A 21,305-nucleotide genomic window follows, 5' to 3' on the forward strand; every position below is an offset into this window, starting at 1 on the left:
TCATACAGCTCAATTTGCAGAGGTGAAAGCCTAGAATTATGTCTAAAACAAGTAAAACAGTCCTACTCTTGATCTGTACTGACTCTAATTATAAACATGAGAAAGTCTGCAGATGCTGGAAATTCAAAGCAATGCACACAAAATGCTGGAGGAACTCAGCAGTTCAGGCAACATCTATGGAAATGAATAAACAGGCGACGTTTGGGGCTGAGACCCTTCTTCAGGACTGGAAAGAGAGGGGGAAGATGCCAGAATAAAAAGGTGGTAGGAGGGGAAGGAGGATAGTTAGAAGCTGAAAAGTGAAGCCAAGTAGAAAGGTAAAGGGCGGGAGAAGATGGAATCATAGCAGAGGCAAGTGGACCATAGGAGAAATGGAAGAAGGAGAGAACCCAAGAGGAGGTGATAGACAAGTGAGAAGAGGTTTTAAGGCCAGACTGCAGAATAGAAGAAGAGGGGAAGGTAAGGGAAAACTTTTTTACTGGGAGAAGAAATTGATATTCATGGCATCAGGCTGGAAGCTACTCAGATGGAATATAAAGTGTTGCTCTTGCACCCTGAGGGTGGCCTCGTCTTGGCATAAGAGGAAGTCATGGACTGACATGTTGAAATGGGAAGTAAAATGTTTTGAACACTGGGAAGTCCCACATTTGGCAGAAGAGTGGACATGCTCGACAAAGTGGTCCCCCAACTTACAACAGGTCTCACCAGCGTAGAACAGGACGTGTCAGGAGCACCGGCCACAATAGACGACCCCAGCAGACTCACAGGTGAAGTGTCGCCTCACCTGAAAGGACTGAGTGGAGGTGAGGGAGGAGGTAAATGGGGTAGGTGTCGCACTTGTCCTGCTCACAGGGAGAAGTGCCTGGGGGGAGATTAGTAGGGAGAGCTGAATGGACAAGGGAATTGCGGAGGGAGCAATCCCCGTGGAAAGTGGAGAAGGGGGAGGTAAAGATATGTTAAGTGGTAGGATGCATTTGGAGATGACAGAAGTTGTGGAGGATAATGTGTTGGCCTAATTATGTTAGGAATGTGGTAGAAAGAGATCTTCTGATCTGGTCAACTACCAGATAGAGAAGACACAGGGGTAAACTGCATTTATAAATTATTATTGAGTCAACCTTTAGTTCAGGTGTTATACATCTCGGAACATACTGCAAGCCTTTGGCACAGTTATGGATATTGAGTAAGTAATAAACAAGCAAAACAATCTGCCAGGATGGACTTTACTATGGTAAGGGAACACAGAGTTTAGGTGCTTAACTAAGTAATAAATAAAAAATAACCAGGATTACGTTCTAAGAATTCTTCCAGATATCACTGAACCCAATTCAAAAGGATTTCCAACACAAATACGAAACTGATGGTGAAGATAAGATTTGGGTCTGCTGCCCTAAATCAAAAAGAGATAAGAAGCAAATACCTGCTGCCCACAAGCAGAAACAACTGAGTCATGAAGCCCACCAAGGATTCAAATACCATCATGGTGGCAGAGAAGGCACTCATGTGAAATTAGCCATGTTATTCTGGTTGGCTTACATGTTGAGTGATCGGTCTATAACAAAGGAGCAGTCACAAAACAACTGCGCCAATGCAGGTGTAGAAATGGATTACGTAGGCCCATTTCCAGCATCCTACTTTACTGGAAATGTAATAAATATATATGTACTTGTGATAATTGCTCTTTTTAAGGGATATATGTGGTTAGTCTCCAGTGAGACCACAGCCCTCCAAACCTCCATATTCCCATATGCTAGCACTCCCACTCAAGAGTCTTTCTGCATTAGTCAAGTCCTTCAAGCCATCTGTGAACGAACAGGCAAACAAGTGGAGGACAGCACTCTACTCCAGCCACAATCGAGTGGCATATTGGAGTGAAGGAACCTAAAGGTTCAGGATGCAAACCCATGATCGACCCCATTGTTTCTCACCAATTGAGGCATCGAGCAAGGTTGAAGTTGCCGAGGAAGAGAGAAGAGGACAGGTGGGTGCTCGTGCCATCTGCATGCATTTCACTAGCCTTCCTCTCCCTCTCACTAGCTGATGCCATGGGATCCCTGTTGCAAGGATTGATCGACAAGGCTGTGGACTTGTTTTTGGGGACTTTGACGTTCATGATGCATGTGTTTCTGGATCCTGGTTACCCTTCTTGGCTTTTTTTGTGGGGATTGATGTGGGCTGGGGCTCTTTGGCAAAGAAGGGTTCTGCGGCCTGCATCGGCCTAGCTATTGGCTTTCTGGCTTGACATTGGATATTCTACTTGTTCACTTCGCAGTTTGCTGTTTGAACAAATTGTGCTTTTATCATGTGTTGGGTGTTTGATGTTTTCTTGATTGGGTTCCATGGTGTTCCTTTGTTTCATGTCTGCCTGTGGATGAATCTCAGATTTGGATTCTGTTTGCAAACTTTGATAATAAATGTACTTTGAATCTTTGAATATCAAACCTGCCCCAGCAGGATTTATCCACACAGAATGAGTGGAGTCCTTTTATTAGACTGGTACATAGGTCTAGCATGGAACTCCTACGCCCCGACAGGACATAGAATGAGACATACTGTACTGAAAAGATAAAGCTTGTTTTGATCTGAAAAGCAATGAAAAATTCCAGTTTACTTGAGGAAGGTTCATTACACAGGAATAATACATCCAGAATGCGTTGTTGTTTTCAGAGTAAGACAGAGTTTATCTCCAAGAAGAAATGTCGCTTTTAATGTGCTTTATGTTTAATATTTGTGTTTATGATAATATTGTTCTTTCTTACCATTTGCTTTTTTCACAGGCAAAGTCAAATCTACTACAGAAACTGGTTCAGACACCCCTAAAGCTTAATGACTCAGAGAACATTAGATTAAGGGGATCTGCAAGCAATGTTGATTCTTATTTAAATATCACTAAATGGCCATTACCTCTTGGGCATATGTGACCTAATACACTGGAACACTTAATCCTTCTCTCTGGCAAAGTGATTGTTCCTTTCCACTTAAAAAATCATTCTGACTGCATTGCAGATGAAATGAACATAGATGCCTGGAAAGGCAAAGAATCACATGCAGAGGTAATTACTGACAAAACTGAAAAAAATAAATAGCCCAGAAACTGAAGGTAAACTAAAACAGGAATGCCTCCAAGTGGATCAAAGCCTTGTCATGGTTTGGAGGCTTGCGTGCCTCAATGACCTGGAGAGCTATGTTGGCTGGAGTCAGGGCTTTATGTTTTGGCTCTTTGTAGGGTCACCCATGGCAAACAGAGGGTAGAGGGTAGACTAAGAGTGGTCCACCGCTCCTCCACGTTCAGAGGTTCAGCTCAAGGCTAACAACCCTGACTAGTAAAACAAAATTGTTACGGAAACAACAATGAAGAATCCTTCTACATCTGAGTGTGGTGGTATTCCTGAGACTTCACTCAGGACTTGGATGACTGACAGTAGTGAAAACCGAGAGGAAGCTACTTACATGATGAAGGAAACCCTGAACACCGCCACAGATGAAGGACTTTCATTGATGCCCTAAATGCCAGTGGCATAACTGGCCGTAAGTAAGTAATACAGAAGTACCTTGACATGGATCCCTCTATTCTTCAAGAAAAGTATAGATACTGTTATGCCATTGAATGGCCCCACTAATGGGAACATAGACTTTTTTTTAATGAAGACTTCTACATTAGACAGATATCTTATGGCATTTTCCCTTTATGGCCAACAAGTATATGAACATACTTACTACAAAGATGTTAGATGTTCCCATTTCTCCAACTATGGCCAATATTCCACTCCATTGTTCAATGTCATGACAATTTTCTGCATTCCTGGGTTAAGTTCTAAATGGTTTAGCAAAACCCTTGATCCAGGTTTTGCAAGAGAAGATGAAATGAAAAGATGCATTGAGATAAAATGAAAATGTTTTCCTCCCTGGGTCAACTGAAATTGGTAAGTGCAATAACTATTTTAGAAATTTTAGTCCCTATTGTACCGTATCTAGCTAGATTTCATATTTGTCCGAAATCAGACAGTCATAAATAGTTTGTGATGTGGTGCAAATAATACTGTAAAACAAAATTAGTTCAGAATTATTGGTGTCCCTACAAATTAAATTATATTTCAGAGAAATGGGGAAATAAGCATATAACAAATTTTACTGTTGGAGACCAATTGATAATGTTAAATTTTGGGATTACACAGTTAACATTACTTCCTAAGCAGACAAGTATTCAATTACTGCTGAGTATTCAGTCGCATGTTGTCATCAACAGGCAGAAAAAAGAAACATATATATTGGAGTAACACTGCCGGTACAGCCACGCTCGACAGTGCTCACTCTCATAATAGCACTGATGTGATCCTTTGGTTTACTCGGAAGGTAGAAATTTCTGACGTCAAAAGTTGTTCAGCCTTACTGCTATTAGAGGATCACCCACTTTTTAAGGTCTATAGAGGAAATGACTCTTGGACTAATTTGATGATTTAGTCTATTTTGTGTATCTCAGGACTGAAGCATGAGTGAAGTTTTAAGGAATGATTTATGATAGATGCAACAAAGAGGACTTGATGTTCATCAACAACGGGTAGAGGAAACTTGGTCAACTTAAAAGAATACTTCCCTATGCATTACAAGAGCAACTGAACTGCCACAATCAGACGAGCGAGACACCTTCTTTCACAAGTTTCCTTTGCAAACTCACACTAGTGAGTCCCTGACTTGTGAAACTCTAGCTGAAACTATGGCTAAGATCTTTCTAGCTGTTGCAAATTTAGCTTTAGCAGCAGTAAATACAGTTTCTGGATGGATTGGCATTACTTTAAATTGGATTACTGTCATGAATAATAGGTCTGATAACACAATCCCATAGAAAGATGAGTTAGCAAAAAATATTTTAAGTAACCTATTTACATGTTGCATATTTACTCTCTAACACAGGTAACTTTTTTATATAAAGAATAAGGTTCTAAAGACTTCATACAATGTAGTTTCTAAATGTGTTGCTCATTGCTAACGATGGTATTATACTATCATGGTTTAACACCTTTGACTTTAAAACCATCTATCTTACTATATTTTGTGTGTTATGTTATGCAATGGTAAACATTTTACCAGGGGAGAAAGATATCTACTCTTGGGAAAAGCTCTACTCTTGATAACTGTTTTACCCATTCCTTTGTAATTTATTCAGAAATAGCAATATAATCATTGGGGCTCCAAGGTCTAGAAAGCTTTATATGGTCACAAGGTAGAACTATTTAAATGTGTTTTACTTACGGTTTGCGTATAAGCACATGTTACATATGTGGCACTCCGACAATACGAAAAGGAGGACCACAGAGCCTATTAATGCCGCTGTTTCTGTTGTATTTAATGTTACTAGAACAATCTGTATATTTGGTTGATAAAATCCCATGGTTTGATAGAACAGGCTTGCTCAGTTAAGGCTTTCTCGGAAAACACAGAAGCTGGGAAGAAGTGTCAACTCTTCTCAGTTGGATCCAATCCAAAGGCTGGAGCCCTGAACAATTATACCCAGAGTCCAGAATCACCAAAATGGGAAGAAACACACGTAGATGGTATGACTGGTATTAGAATGCCAAATTACAGCACTCCCATGGGTGTTCGCTCCCATGGGAGGGACATAACATCTCCTATGTTCTGACATCTTTTTTTTTCTGGGAGCCTAGAATTGAAGGTGTAGTCCTCCACAGAAGAACTATACCCTTCCTTATTGTAACCGTTTCACATTTTATTTATGTTATTATATTGTGAAATCATGCATCCAATGGATTCGAGATAAAAGAAGACAGCAGTACATAATTGGTAACTTGTTTACAAGATTCATTTTCAGGAAACCTGAGCAAATTCATACACCTCATCGAAGACACAGTGAACACCCCCGTGAAAAAGGTGAACTGTCTTCAGCTTATTGAAAGACATTGCCAACTGGCCTGAATAAGTAATGGCAACAGAGACAGTGATTCAAACTTGCATCAAGGTAATGGCAGGAAGTATCTTTGGGGAAGAAGCTAATGGGTGTACCATCAAACTCTATGCAGCACAATTTGACATCACTCATTCTCCTCAGGTCTGAGAAGTGTGGAGTCTCAAATACCAGGACTGTAGTACTTTGTAGTAAAGTTAAAAAACTTATCTAGAAGCCCTGATCTAACCTGGACTGCTAGGTGTAATTCAACACATCCATCCTCTTCAAGTTGTTGTCTTCCAAGTTATGCAGTTCCTGTTCATCCCTTGCTGCTGATTGCCACACATCTTTAATCTCCTTAACAAACCTCTATAGAGTGTCTTCGATTCTACACTCCCTTCTGATTACCTGAAAAGGTCAGTACTTGTAAAGACCTGTAAAGTACCTGCCTTTATCTTAACCACAGCAAGATTGTCTCCTCTCTGCTCAACCTTTCTGTCTACATTCCACAATCTGTGCCCCAGTATTTTCCTCCTCAGTAACATACCCTCCTTATCCCACGCCCCATCCCCATTCTTAGTCAGGACCCTATTTCCACTCTTCACAAAGACAGAGACCCCAGCAAAAAAACCTTTTATGTGAGCTCTATCATGGGTTTCTCATGTCATTGAATATCAATAGCAGGATTCACAAAAAAATCTCCATTTAATTGCATTACAATGGACTCTATTTTTAAGTGCATTACAATTTCTAGGACAATGTCTTTAAGGCAGTGAAGAGGGGAATTTTAATTAAACCTGTTGGAGCCAATTGTTAATGATAGCATTTGTGATTTTGGCTTTAAAGCACAAGTCTTTGGGAATGATGGGAATGACGGGAATGATATCACTCAGCAGCAGTTGTCTTCCCATCCGTAATTTTAAATTTCTAGGATCTCAATGTGGCACATCCCTGAGCAACAAATAGGGTACAACAGCCACCAGGGCAAAGGTTTCAGCAAAAAAAGTCACATGTCATATTGGAATCACCAAGGATTACAGCAGAAAAGAGGCCATTTGACTCACTGAATGGGCAAAGCAGAGAGGCAGTAGATCAGCTGTGACCATCTTGAGTTACAGGACAGATTTGGAAGGCCCTGTGGCCTATTCTTGGTGTTATTTTCTTGTGTTTTCATATCTGTGCCAAAGAGTAAGAAGACCCTAAGGAAATGTGCATCATGATGTTAACCATGTGGCTCATTTAAAAGTCCATGCATATTGAACATTTTGCTTAGATCGTTACACAATAAAGGCAGTACAAGCTAATTCTATGAAGCCGAGATTTATTCCTTTAAATACCTGTCTGATTATGGGGAGTTTGTTCTGGACACCATCGTGTTGTCCTGTATGATCTCCATGTGGTGCATGCACTCTCACATTTTTAATCATTGTACTGGGTTTAAAGTTATAGGTAAGACTCCAGTACTGTCATTGTGGTGTCTCTGCAAAGTTTGCTCTTGGCTGTGTGGATTCATAGTCAACAACACCTAAGTCAGAAGATGTGGCTGAGAAGAGTCCAATAAATCCGAGAATTTTTATTTGGTGACTTAATGAAATATTAGGTAGAAGAGCAGCTTTCCATGGATCAAGAATGAGTCCAGTTCCTGTCCTGGTTCAAGCTTAACTGATGGCCCGCACTTCCACCTCAGAACTGTTTCTGTGCTTCTGGACTCTTTCCTTGGCCTTGACAATCATTTCTGGGACCTTGCCTCTCCACCTGCCCATAAGGGTTCTGATGGAATCCCATCTGCCTCACTAATTGCAGCAGTCAAAATCCCTGGCCTTTATCATCTGGCAAGACGGTGGGGAATGGTGGCGGTGGGTGGAGAACAGGGGGTGGAGACATGCTTGGCTTCCCCTCACCTGCACAGCACCCCATGGGAGATACAAAAAATCAAAGGCTAGTTTTTGTTTACTTACTTTATGATGTTGATGTACAAAGAACAGGTTCAGCCTGAAGGAAGACTTGAAATGTTGAAATTAGAAACTGGGGTCACCAGGCTGTGAATCTGTTCAAACAGGTGAAGCTTCAAAAGTCGCTTCAATGTCAGAAGCGAAAATCAGACAATGGACTCACTTCTTCAGAGAGTTCTGTTTAATCATTAGTTGCTTCAGCATTTGAGGTAAATTATACCTGTATATAAGCCCTGAGACTACTGTATTTGTCAGAGGCATAATGTAGTCTGTGAGCAAAAATAATTACATCTTTTCTTCTCTCTTTGTATCTGACTATCTCTACACTGGTGGGCTGAAATAAAACACCCCACAGGGACTCCAGTTTGCTCTGCACCAGAAAGAAGGTTAGTGATTAGTGAAGCCTTCCTTTGAACAAGAAATCAAAGGTTAGGTGTTTCTCTTCAGTTTACAACAAAAGTAAAGGTGTGTTCTTAGATCATTTATCATCCGTCTGCTCTGAGGCAAAACAAAAGGGAAGTTTAAAGATGTAAAAGAAACAATTCAGGATTATTTGATCAGAAAGATATATAAGCAGCGTTGAGAGGAACTGCACATAAAGGAGATTTTTTTTCTTTCTCAACCTTTGCAACAGAATAGGTCATTTAATTGGTACCCACAATGTACAGAATTCAATACATGTCCTTGATGCTGACAGATTCTTACTGCTGTACCTACGGGATGCAGTGTAAACCAACAATGCTAATCAGGCAGCATTCTTCCATCCACAGCTCCTTCTGCCATGGACAAGGGCAGCAAGATCAAGGAAATGCTCCAACATATCCAAGACCCCATTTCTTCTATTGTCATTTACAGATTAGCTTTGGACTCCCTTCACCTGGGTGAAGCCCCTGGTTAACTCACTAATAGTTAAGAATTCAGAGAGTACATAAAAGCTGGTATTCTCTGTATGGCTTAGCTCCTGACTTCCTAAAATCTTTACATCATCAACAATTTTCAGACAACATGAAGGCTGGTGGTGTTATGGATACTGTTGAAGTTACAGGTTACAACAGGATATCGATAGGACGCTGAGCTGGGCTGAGAAGAGGTAGATGGAGTTCAATCTAGTGAAGTGCGAAGTGATTCACTTTGGAAGGTCAAACTCGAAGACAGAATACCATGTTAATGGCAGGATTCTTAATGTGGAGGAACAGAAGGATCTTAGGGTCCAAGTGTATAGATCTCTCAAAGTTGCGGTACAAGCTGATAGGGTGGTTAAGATGGCACGTAGAGTGTTGGCCTTCAGAGGTTTCAATTCAAGAGGTGCAGGGTAATGTTGCAGCTCTGATTAGACCACACCTAGAGTATTGTGTCAGTTCTGGTTGCCTCATTATATGAAGGAGGTGGAAGCTGTAGAAAAGGTGCAGAGTAGATTTACCAAGATGCTGCATGGATTAGAGACCATCTCTTATGAGGATAGGTTGAGTAAGGTAGGGCTTTTCTCTTTGGAGTGAAGGAGGAGGAGGAGATAGTTTTTTTCACACAGAGTGTGGTAAATGCATGGAACACACTGTCAGGATGCTGATAGAGGCAGATACATCAGACTCTCATAGATAGGCACATGGATAAAAGAAACATAGAAGCTATATGAGAGGGAAGAGTTAGATTGATTTTGGACTAGGTTAAAAGGTTGGTGCAGCATTGTGGGCCTGTATTGTGTTGTACTGTTTTATGTTCTATGTTCTAACAAGACATGTGATGGAATTCTCTCCACTGTCCTGAACGAGCGCAGCTCCTACCTGATTAGAAACCTATCCACCATCTTATGCATTCAAGCCCTCAGGTGCTGCTACGCACTGGTTGTAGTGAGTGAGTTTACAAGGTGCATATAGATAATTAACAAAGACTTCATCAAAAGCACCAAACAAACCGTGTCCACAAAGAGGGTCATGGGCAGCAGACAGCTGGGACATCACCAGCTCCAAATTCTGGCTACCTCACAAGTAACTTGGAAGTGAATCACTCATCTTTCATAGTTACTGTGTCAAAATCATGGGATTTCTTACCTGTCATCAGTGTGACTCACCAGATGGACTGCTATAGCTCATCACTGTCTTCTCAAGGACATTTTGGGAACAGAAGTAAATGTTGACCTTATATATGCAAATCTGACATGAAAAATCCATTGTGAGGGAAGGGACTAAGTGAAATTCACTCCAAAGCATTCTCCCTCCATTAATGTATTTTCAAAATGTACGTATCAAAATACAGTGCGTACGTTTCTTCATTAGGGATCTTTCCCATTTTGCTGTTCTGCAAACTGAAGCAGAAACTGGATTGCATTCGGACAGACGGCCATGCAGATTGATGGAAGTGTTGAAGGGCGCCCCTGATTTGCTTTTTTTATTTTGTGAAACCTGCAGTAAACTTAACTCTCCCAAGCTGCTGTACAATAAACAACAGCTAAAATCTCTGTTTCTTATTAGTGCAGCTGTAATGAGTAGTAATAAAAGACAGGAACGTATTTGCTTTCATATATTCAGTCTTTATTCCTGGGCTCTGTACATGTCGTGATCAATTTAAATCAGGACGTTGTTACGAAAGTCTCAGCTGCCTTCGTTTCTATGCCAAATGACATTAATGGTATCGGACCAGGTGCAGCTTCCTGTGGAAAACAACAGGTTTGTATTAGGACATCATGGACACTTGATGCTAATCTCCAGTTTTACAGTTCACATCAACAATGAGGTCAAGCAGTGGGAGGTGGTGCTTCAACTTCTCAGCAGACTAAATAACTCACTATTTATGTGTCACCCTGGTGTAGAAACCACACACCATGTAGATTTGCAGGACAAGCACAGCAATTTACTTTCATGGCTTTCCACCTTTTTAAAGGTTACGCATCAATGCAATCTGCTGTTAAAGAGCAGTGTTCTTCCTCAGACAAATACTATGCACAAAAGGAGAAAGAAAGAAAGAAGTGGGTGTGAAATTAGTTTTGGATAGTAGTACAAAGCCGTCAATAGCGAATTGCCAATTCCTCTTACAGCAGGCAGAATTTCCTTTCCTATTTGAAATTAATTGCCCTACTACTGTTACCCCGCCCATTGACTCCTTTGACTAATTTCAGTCTACGGCCATGGATATTTAAATTGCTGAATGGAGAATTCTCCTGTATCCTCACAGTGACTAAATACACATCACTTTAAGTGGACTAACGATAATAGCAGCTGTCTTGTGCTGCTGGGAAAACCGTAAATGTGTGGTCATGCAGATCTACGTTTGTTGGAAGCAAATACTAATATGAAAGAGTTGTTTTCTGGCAGTAGGAAAGAGGTCGGTTAACCTTTCTTTCAGGTGACTCCTTAGGTCCAAAGGGAAATGGCTGAGATGGCCGTGTTATTGCTGCCACACACAATGTTTTCTTTGGAGTATTTCCTGAGAAACTGATCTCACCTTGACATGGATCATTGCTGCATTGATTGCTAAGGCGGAGATTATGCAGGGCCCTGTGCACTAGCTTTGAGCCAGATGACTGAATGTACTAACAAGCACCTTTCCTTTTTGAAATTTCTATTTACTCTACCAAGAAGACAGATTTAGATGCCAAATCAAAACAAAGAAATGCAAAGCAGGTTATCTAAATCTGAGTCGTGGCAGGTTTTAAAATAAAATAACTATATTCTGCCCATTTATTCTTTATGAGAAAAATAGAGTTCTCTGCCTGCAATATCAAAACATTTCAAATCTACTTTACTGTTAAAGTTATATTGCTCGCTTTCTTTTCTGAGCTGGAGAGTCACTGAGTGAAGAATATCTGCCTATAGGGCAGATGATATTGAATGCAATCTTGGATCAAAAATAAGCACTGACAAATCTGTTAACTAACCATTTAATTGCTGCTTAAAATCTTTTAGCAAACTAACACACCCTGAAAAAGAAAAGTGGAAGGGGTTGCAAGGTGATCCATTATTGCTAAGCCAGGGCCACATTGACTCACAAAACATGCAATCAGATTCTAACATGGAGAGGAGTTTTAAATCTCATCATTTTAATTTTACACGTAGCAGAAAATTAATGGATATTTCATTTAGCTGAAATGTAAAATGTTCTTAGGCTATGACTGTAACTGTGGCTTGATTTTGTACGCGGTGGGATCCAAATGATTGCCAAAAGTTATAAGCCTGAGAACAGGAGAGAACTGTGACTCCAGCCTGAAACTTTCAGGCGTATGCAGGAACTTGGACAGCAGAACTCTACCACAGCAAGCTCATAGACACACTTCCTGGTAATCAGGTAAATGGTGAGGGCAGAAGTGGGTTGTGTGTACAGAGGTAGCGGGAAAGCTGTGAAAAGAGAGGCCCACGCTCTCATGCTAACCATGGATGTGAATTTATTGCTCCCCTTGGCCTGCTGGAAAAAAATATGATTTAGCTCCTCGAAGTGAAAAGAAAAGAAATTATTGGAGGTGCCCAGCAGGTCATCAGCATCTGTGGAGGGAAATAGCTTGATGTTTTGGGTCAAGACCATTCCTCTGGACCGAAAGATGGGTGAAGGAAATGACTGGAGCCAGAGCTGGCAAGGGCTAGGAGGTCCAGGTGTGAAGGGGGTGAGAGCATTTGGAGAAAGGATGAGTGGGACTAATGACAAGGGCTGGGAAGTGATGGGTAATGGCAACAAATGGCTGCAGATAAGTTGCAGCTGATTGGAAAGTAAAATGGAGTGTGGAACCAACTAAGGGAAGAGTAGAAGAAGAGGACCCATTGAGAGGAGATTGTGGGTGACAGGAAGATGCATTAGGTAGAGGAGAAGACAGAAGAAGTGGAGCTAGGGTGAATGTAGGAATAACTGGACAGATCAGCAGGAGAGAGAAAAAGAAATAGGGGAAGCAGGCTTCTTGAAATTAGAGATTTCAGTGTTGGGTTGTACACTACCCAGGCAGAATATGAAGTACCGTGTCACTGGTTCATGTTTGGTCACATCCTGACAGCGGAGGAAGCCGAAAGTAGACAGGTAAGTGTGGGAGCGAAGAGGGGAATTAAAATGGCTGGCGCCGGCCGGAAGACTTGGCCCAACTTCAGTCTGAAATCCTGAACTGCAGATAGCTTTCCATTCTTGTGTAACCTCGAGGGTTCTCTACAACATCTACAAGTTGTTAACGCTGACAAGATGTTCATGATATACCTTCTGCTAATTTGTACCATATACAGCCAGAAAACCTCTGATGCCCTGTGTCATTTTAATGCTTTCTATGTTTTTAACCCTAACCAGCTTACTTTTACCAAGGACATCGAGTCCTTCTGCTTCATCCCACAACAAGATGGTCTAAGGACCCTTCAATTCATCCTCAAACAGAGATCCTTCCTGACCCTTCCACTACCCTGCCTTTTTTTTGACTGAACTTGTTATCAGTAAAATGATTCCTTCAACGTTATTCACTTTCTCCCAATTAAAGACACGCGATGGGTGCTACATGGGTGTAGGCTATGCCAGCCCACCTGTGCGTTCATGAAACACTCCTCTTGCAGTTCTATTTAGGCCCCCTTCCCTTAGTTCTTTATTTGGCACAATAATGACTGTATTGGTGTGGCCTCCTGCGCTGGTACACAACCTGAAAATTTTTCTCACCTATGCTGCCAATTTTTACCCTGTTCTCTATTTTACTCATTCCTTCTCTTTCTTGACTTTTACTTCTCTGTCTCGGCTTTGTGTTCAGACGCAGATGTTATGTGCCAACTGGCTTGTTCCTGTACTGTACTGTTCTATGTTCTGAGGCTGAGGGGAAATCTATTTGAGGTATTCAAAATCTGCAAGGCGTATAGCTTGATGCATAAAACCAAAGGCTATAGGTTTAAGCCAAAGAGTAGGAGATTTATAGGGGATCTGAGGAACAACTTTCACCTTGAGTGGGGGGAGGAGGAATCTGGAACACATTTTTAAAGGATTGATGCTGGACATTTAGGAAGTATCTGGACAAGTACTTGAATTTCTAAGGCATAGAAACCTACTGAACAAAACTTGTTCTTGTTCTAATGAAAGGTCATTAACACAAAGTGTTAAATCTATTTCTCTCCACAGATGCTGCCCGACCTCCGGAGGATTTCTCATATTTTCTGCTTTTATTTCAGATGTCAGCATCTGTAGTGTTTCTTTTTGTATAAAACCAGAGAAAACTTGTTTCAGAATCTGACCTCATTCTTTGTAAGTTACTGTTGTTAAAGGCACCAGGCTGGCCCTGTCTGAATAGTTCTACCATCATTTTGTGCTAAAAAGGTTTAACATTTCCTCATAGAACAAAAACATTCACCTCCAAATAATCTCCTGCACATCTCTGATACACCAAGACTTTCAAAGTTTGAGTTTTTTAATCTTGGATTCCCGTGATTACAGGCTTTGAAATAATGTTTGAAGATAAATTAGCACTGTGTACTGATAAAATTACCAAAATGTTGTACAACATAGGCAATACACAGGACTTCATTAAATGGACTATGCCAGCATGTAACAATGCTCTAACTACGAAAACAATAATATTTACTGTCAGATCATACCTCAAGTTTTATCTTATGACTCCTTTGATGTTTGCTAAGTTGCATGTTTTGTTTGAACAAAATTGTGTGATGGAAGAATTCACATAGAAAGGACAGTGAGGTTAAATAGCTGCTGTGTCTATCCAGTAAAAATGTGTTGATAGAAAGATTTATGTTGACTTCATGATTCTTCCAGAATTAAACTTTTTTTTCTGGCGAAAAGGAAAAGATCTATTCTACCATCAGTTTGCTTATTATTCACAATAAATTACTCAAGAATACCACTTCACGCACATAACAAAGGTTACAACAGGGGCTGTACTACCCTCCAGGGAATGCATATTTTAACAAGTGAATCCATTAACTTCATCTCAGTCTGTCAATAGCTCACATCCCACAAACAATTATTGGCATGAGGACTCAACAAATTTCCATTTCAATTCCTTACAGGTTTCCAATTTGGCACAAATCAGAGTCGATATTGGTATACAATAGAAATGAAAATTCTTTCAATGTGCACAAGTAGTTTTACAGGAAACTTACAGATAAGTGCCTAACTTGGACAAACACTTGTACTTGTGGTTTTATAACAGAGAGTGGGATTTCAGAAAGCCTGATGTAGTGCAGCAAAATTTTATGGTTGTTAAGTTACAGGGTAATATTTCATTCATTATGACCTTTTAGCATTTCTATCCTATCAGTGAGAAAGCATCTGTGTGTAGACACAAAATGCTGGTAGAACACAGCAGGCTAGGCAGCATCTATAGGGAGAAGTGATGTCGACGTTTCGGGCCGAGACCCTTCGTCAGGATGTCAACATCGCTTCTCCCTATAGATGCTGCCTGGCCTGCTGTGTTCCACCAGCATTTTGTGTGTGTTGTTGTTTGAATTTCCAGCATCTGCAGATTTCCTTGTGTGTGTAGACTCAGTTTCAAGTGGTAAATGGTTCCCAACACTGGAGTGCAAAACACCTGGTAGAAGTGAATGTAAATGATCTTCTTCACAGTATGTATTGAGACAGCTTCTCACTCTGTCTCTGGGGAGCCTGAGTTTTCATCAGGGAGCAACTTGACTTTTATATTTCTGGTTCATTTCTTAACAGTTGGAAACTTGAGGGGAGAAGTTCAACTCTAGTCAGTCTGTTACCTGGTGAAAACATAATAGCAGATTTCTGTAGAAAAGCGTACAAGGACTTAGGTCTTCAAATGATGTCTGCTTGGCTCAGTGTGAAATCAGTGGAAGATCTCTCATTTCAAGTGCCCAATCAATATCAGAAATGTACTGGTTGCTATACCAGTTTAGACATCCCATACAATGCAACAGAATAATGAGTAGATGATTTGTTTGCTTTCAGTGACAAGCTAAGTCTTTTTTCCCCCCAAAAAAATCAAATTAAGTTTAACTGTCATTCACACCATACATGGATACAGCCGAATGAGACAGCATTCCTCTGGGGCCTAGGTGCAAAAACATAAACGCACATTCAAAATAACGAGAAAGGGAAGAAAAAGAACGTAGTCATGTAAGAAAACTAATTTTTAGTCTAAGTCCTGGAGTGACAGGTTCTGCAAATTGATGGTTCCCAGAGTCCTGCCTGTAATTCCACTGATCCACCACTGGAGGGCAGCACTGACAGGAATCCCCACCCCCACCCCAACCCCCCAACCAAGTCCGTTTGCTATGCTACAACGCAAGTCCAAGGACTGGGGACTAGTCCTAGCTACAACTGAGGCGACACTTCTGTCTTGCCACCAGTCTCCCCATAAAACAAGGGCAGCAGGCCTGCGCATGCGCATTGTTCTCTCTCAATCTTGCTGCAATGTGAATACACCAGTTAAAACCATCACCTGCATGCGTATATATGTAGTTGTGCACAGACACAACAAATTGGTGACGAGTACAAACCAGAATGTCAGAGAATATCACGAATGGCATTGATAGTTACAGGATGAAACAGCGAGAGTTAAACAGCACGAGAAAGCTGAAGGACCCATGAGTAACAGTGAAAAATGCACTGAATTTAAAGTGAAAATAACATGGTGATGACATCAGTCGGGAAAGTTGACAAATTTGATAGCACTAATGAAGACTGGGAGTCGTATATCGAGAGGGTTGAACAGTATTGTAATGCGAACAATGTGGAGGAGCAAAAGAAAGCCCCGATACTTCTCAGTTTAATGGACCCAAGAACGTAGTTTCTTATGCAACTTAGAAACCCCTGAAAAGCCAGAAAGTAAGACATGTGACAAAACTGCTACAATCTTACAAAATCACTTGAGCCCTTAACTGCTGGTAATAGCCGAGAGATTTAGATTTTACAAAAGGAACCAGTCAAAAGGTGAAAGCATTTTTGAATACGGTGCAGAACTGCACAAACCTACCCAGTACTGTGATTTTAGAGATGGAATTTCTGATGCATTAAGGGACAGGCTTGAATGTGGCATGCATAGTCAATTTCTCAAACGAAGCAACTGTCAGAAAGAGACCTAACCTTAGAATGGGCATTGACCATTGTAATATTGTTAGAGACTGTAACAAAGGATGCAACAGAACTACATAAAGGCAGTTTAGATTGTAAAATGCACAAAATTACCCGGAATGGTGCAAAAGCCAAAAATGTTATCGATGTGGCAAATCTCCCATGATGCAAGTGACTGTTGGTTCAAAGAAAAAGTCTGCAGAAAGTGTCACAGACAAGGACACATAGAGAGAATGTGCAAGTCAGACAAAAAGCACAACCAAGTGAAAAGTTTCAAATACAAAACTAAGAAATTGCATAAAGTTACTGAATGTAAAAGAGAATCAGACAACACAGAGTCTGACAAAAGTGAACTGTCATGTCTAGAACTGCGTAGTATAACTGAAGCAGATCACAAAATCATCTGGATGACAATAGATGTGTCTGGTGTGAAATTGAAAATGGAACTGGACACAGATTCAGCTTTGTCCGTAATTCCAGCGGCTGACTATAACAGACTATTTTCTAAGATTTCATTAGAGAAGACCTCAGCAATGCTAAAGACTTACACAGGTGAAAAAGTGTCTCCCAAAGGCAAACCAAAAGTAAATGTGACGTGTGGAGGCCAAACAACAATGCTGAAGGCTTGTCATGCCTTCCATGATTAGCAACTGAAGAAGAAAAGTCTTCGTATTGTGACCCAGCAGAAGAGTTCCTCACCACATCAGTGGACCAGTTGCTGATAACAAATTCTGAAATGTAAAGAGAAACAAGAAAAGACCCAACATTGTCAAAAGTCTATGAGCTCACCATACAAGGATGGCCAGCTCATGGTAACCCTATGTTTCCAGAGTTCTCAGTGAGATGAGACCAACTGTCAATATGTCAAAGAACCCTGAAGTGTGGATCTTGTGTTGTGGTTCCCTCTGAACTGTGCAGCAGAGTGTTAGAAAATCTGTATGAAGGACGCTTGGGTACAGTCAAGAAGAGGAGTCTGGACTGTGGCTGGGAATAGATAAACATATTGAAGACTTGGCCAAAAGCTGTTCAAGATGCCAAAAAGTTGAAAGTGCATCCCCACAGCACTGTTGCACCTGCGGGAGTGGCTGTCATATTGACTTTGCTGGGACATGCATGATTCCATGCTTTTCATTGCTGCAGATGCTCATTCAGAGTGGCTAGAGGTCATACCAATGAAATCAACCATCTCAGCAAAGACTGTCTTCGCTCTGAGGACTACCTTCACCAGAAATGGCTTACCAGAACAAATTGTGAGTGATAACAGACCACAATACGCATCAGAAGAATTCTGACAGTTCATGAAGAAAAATGGCATCAGACATTTCAAGTCAGCTCCTCACCACCCAGCAATGAATGGGTTAGCTGAAAGGTTTATCCAAACCTTCAAGAAGTCCATTAAAGTGATGGGCAAAGGAGGACATTTCTCTACAGCACAAGGTGGACTGTGTTCATGCAATGTCAAATCAACGCTGTTCGTGAGTAGGAATCTGAGATCTCAGATAGGCCCGAAACCAGACCTCTGGAGGGAAGTGCAAAATAAACAGCTTAGTCAGTTACCAAGTGAAGCAGCAAGAAGCTTTGAGATTGGACAGGAAGTCCTAGTGCGTGATTACTGAGAAGCAAGTGGACACCTGGTAGGATAGCTATTGGGCCACTGATGTACACAGTGCATGTTGGAGATTAGACATGCAGATGTCAAGTGGACCAGATACTGGATGCTCATCTGAAGAACACACCTGAGTCAACTGCATCCAACAAGATGGACACATGACGGTCACCGGACTTACCCCTCAGTGATGATCATGTCACTGACAGCAACGTGACACGGGAAACCGAGCGTGTTGTCTTAGGCAAGGTTCCTACCCAACTTGATGCCACTCCACAGTTTCAGAGGAGTAACGAGAACTTTATCTTTGACAAGACACCTGCCAAACCTGACGCCACTCCATAGGTCTGGAGGCACTATCCTGAAAGAAATAGAGCCCCTCCCAAAAATTAGACTTTTATAAATTGTGAAGTTAATTATGGACTGCTATTGTGAAAGCATGTTTATTTGGAATATGGGTTTACGAAAGAAAAACTTAATGTTTGAACATATACATTTTTGTTGCATTAACCTAAAGGGGTAGGGAATTGTAATGTATGGATCTATTTCTTTTAGAACAATGACCCCTCCCCCTTAGCAATACGTATTGATCTGTTGTCTGCACATGTGCATTGTTCTCTCTCTCTCTGTCTCGCTGCAATGCAAATACACCAGTTAAAGTCATCTCCCACGTGCATGCTTTTATTTATATAAATGGAGTTGTGCACAGGCATAACAAACCATTTAACAATATCCAACACCACAGGTAATACTACATCTGCAGGCCAGCATAGCAATGAAAACATAGCAATTTAAAAGCTATTATTAATGCTTTTTGAGATAGTGATTTAGATGCATATCATACTTTTTACTGAGTTAAGTATTGTATGTAACTAGTTTTGCTACAACAAGTGTATGGGACATTGGGAAAAAAAAGTTGAATTTCCCCATGGGGATGAATAAAGTATCTATCTATCTATCTATCTCTCTAAACAACAGGCCTCTACAGGTGTCAGTAAATTTCTTTCCCAAAGCGTCCATTGACAAGAATCCATGAAAAGGAAACAGAAACCTACTAAAACCTACAACAACTTCTGCAAATAAAAGATTGCATTTGTCCAGAAAGTGCAGGCTAGTTACTCAAAAATTAACTGCACAAAATCATTCTCATCCTCACAGCAGTGTAGCAATCAAGCTTGATGCATAGAGAATTTACCAGATCATCCCTGTTTGTGAATGGTGTTGTTCACCTTAATATTCAGAAGGAAATCCAAAAGAGGTTGAAAGGACAGAGAGACAAAGATGTCCCCCTTCTTCAAAGAATGGGAATTCTCTTCCTCCACCCATATTTCCTCCTTTTCCCATCTTTCCACTGGCCTAAAAAGGATAGAATTCCTCTTGTCCTTACCTACCACCCCATGAGCCTCTGCATCCAACACATCATTCTCCACAAGTTCCGCCATCTTCAATGGGATCCTACCATCATAAACATCTTCACCTTCCCCTCTGCCTCCACTCTTTGCTTTCCACTGGGATTGCTCTTTCCATGATTCCCTTTTCAATTCATCCTTCCCCAATAATCTCCCTGCTGGCACTCATCCCTGGAAGTGGAAGAAGCGCCACACCTACCCATTCACCTCCTCCCTCGCCTCCGTTCAAGGCCCCAAATTGTTCTTCCATGTGAGGCAAAATCTGTTGCGGTTGTCTACTGTATCTGGTGCTGTCAATGGGGCCTCCTCAACATTAGTGACACCCAATGTAGATTGAGGAATTGCTTTGTTAGGCTCCTTTACTCCACCTGCAACAAGTCACATTTTCTGGTGGCCGAACAGTTTAATTCCAAACCCCACTCCCATTCCAACATGTTGTTCATGGCCTCCTGCCATGCCACGATGAGGCCCCTCGCAGGATGGAGGAGCAACACCTCATATTCTGTCCAGGTAGCCTCCAACCTGATAGCGCAAACTTTCCGTAATTTTACCCCTTCGTCATTTGTCAGCGACAGGTTACTATCGATGCAATGCTCCTCAGACAGGATGAAGAGGTCAATACTCCCCAATGCCATTAGGCTTTACAATTCTACCGCCAGGACTTAAGAACTTTTTAAAAGCTATTATTAATGCTTTTTGAGATAGTGATTTAGATGCATATCATATTTTTTTTTACTGAGTTAAGTATTGTATGTAATTAGTTTTGCTACAACAAGTGTATGGGACATTGGAAAAAAGTTGAATTTCCCCATGGGGATGAATAAAGTATCTATCTATCTATCTATCTATCTATTCCATTCCTCACTCTGGTTCCACTTTTACCACTTCTCTTCGCCTTACCTGCCTATCATCTTCCCCGATACCCTTCCTCCTTCTTTTTATCCAATATCCCCTCTCCTCTCCTATCAGATTCCTTCTTCTTCAGCCCTTTACTTTTTCCATCTATCACCTCCCAGCTTCTCACTTCACCCTCCTCAACCACTCACCAGGCTTCGCCTATCACCTTCCAGCTTGTACTCCTTCCACTTCCCCACCTTCTTATTCTGCCTTCTTCCCCATTCCTTTTCAGTCCTGATGAATGGTTGTGGCCCGAAAGGATAGCTTTTATTCCTCTCCATAGATGCCGCCTGACCTGCTGATTTCCTCCATCATTTTGTATGTGAAAGGACAGAGAGGGACAGAGATCGGCTAAAGAGTCAAGCGAGATGCTGGCCACCTTATGAACATGGGCATGGAGTACAAGACAAGGAAATTCTGTGTAATCTATGTTAACACTTGCTCAGTAACACGGACTGTAGATGTATTGCAAGGCTGAAGTTGATGAGGACGAGAACGAAGGACAGGTGGGAGTTCAGCGCCGTGGGCCTGCATTTGACCAGTCGTCC

The sequence above is a fragment of the Hemitrygon akajei genome, chromosome 2, assembly GCF_048418815.1.
Source record: "Hemitrygon akajei chromosome 2, sHemAka1.3, whole genome shotgun sequence".
Lineage (NCBI taxonomy): Eukaryota > Metazoa > Chordata > Chondrichthyes > Myliobatiformes > Dasyatidae > Hemitrygon > Hemitrygon akajei.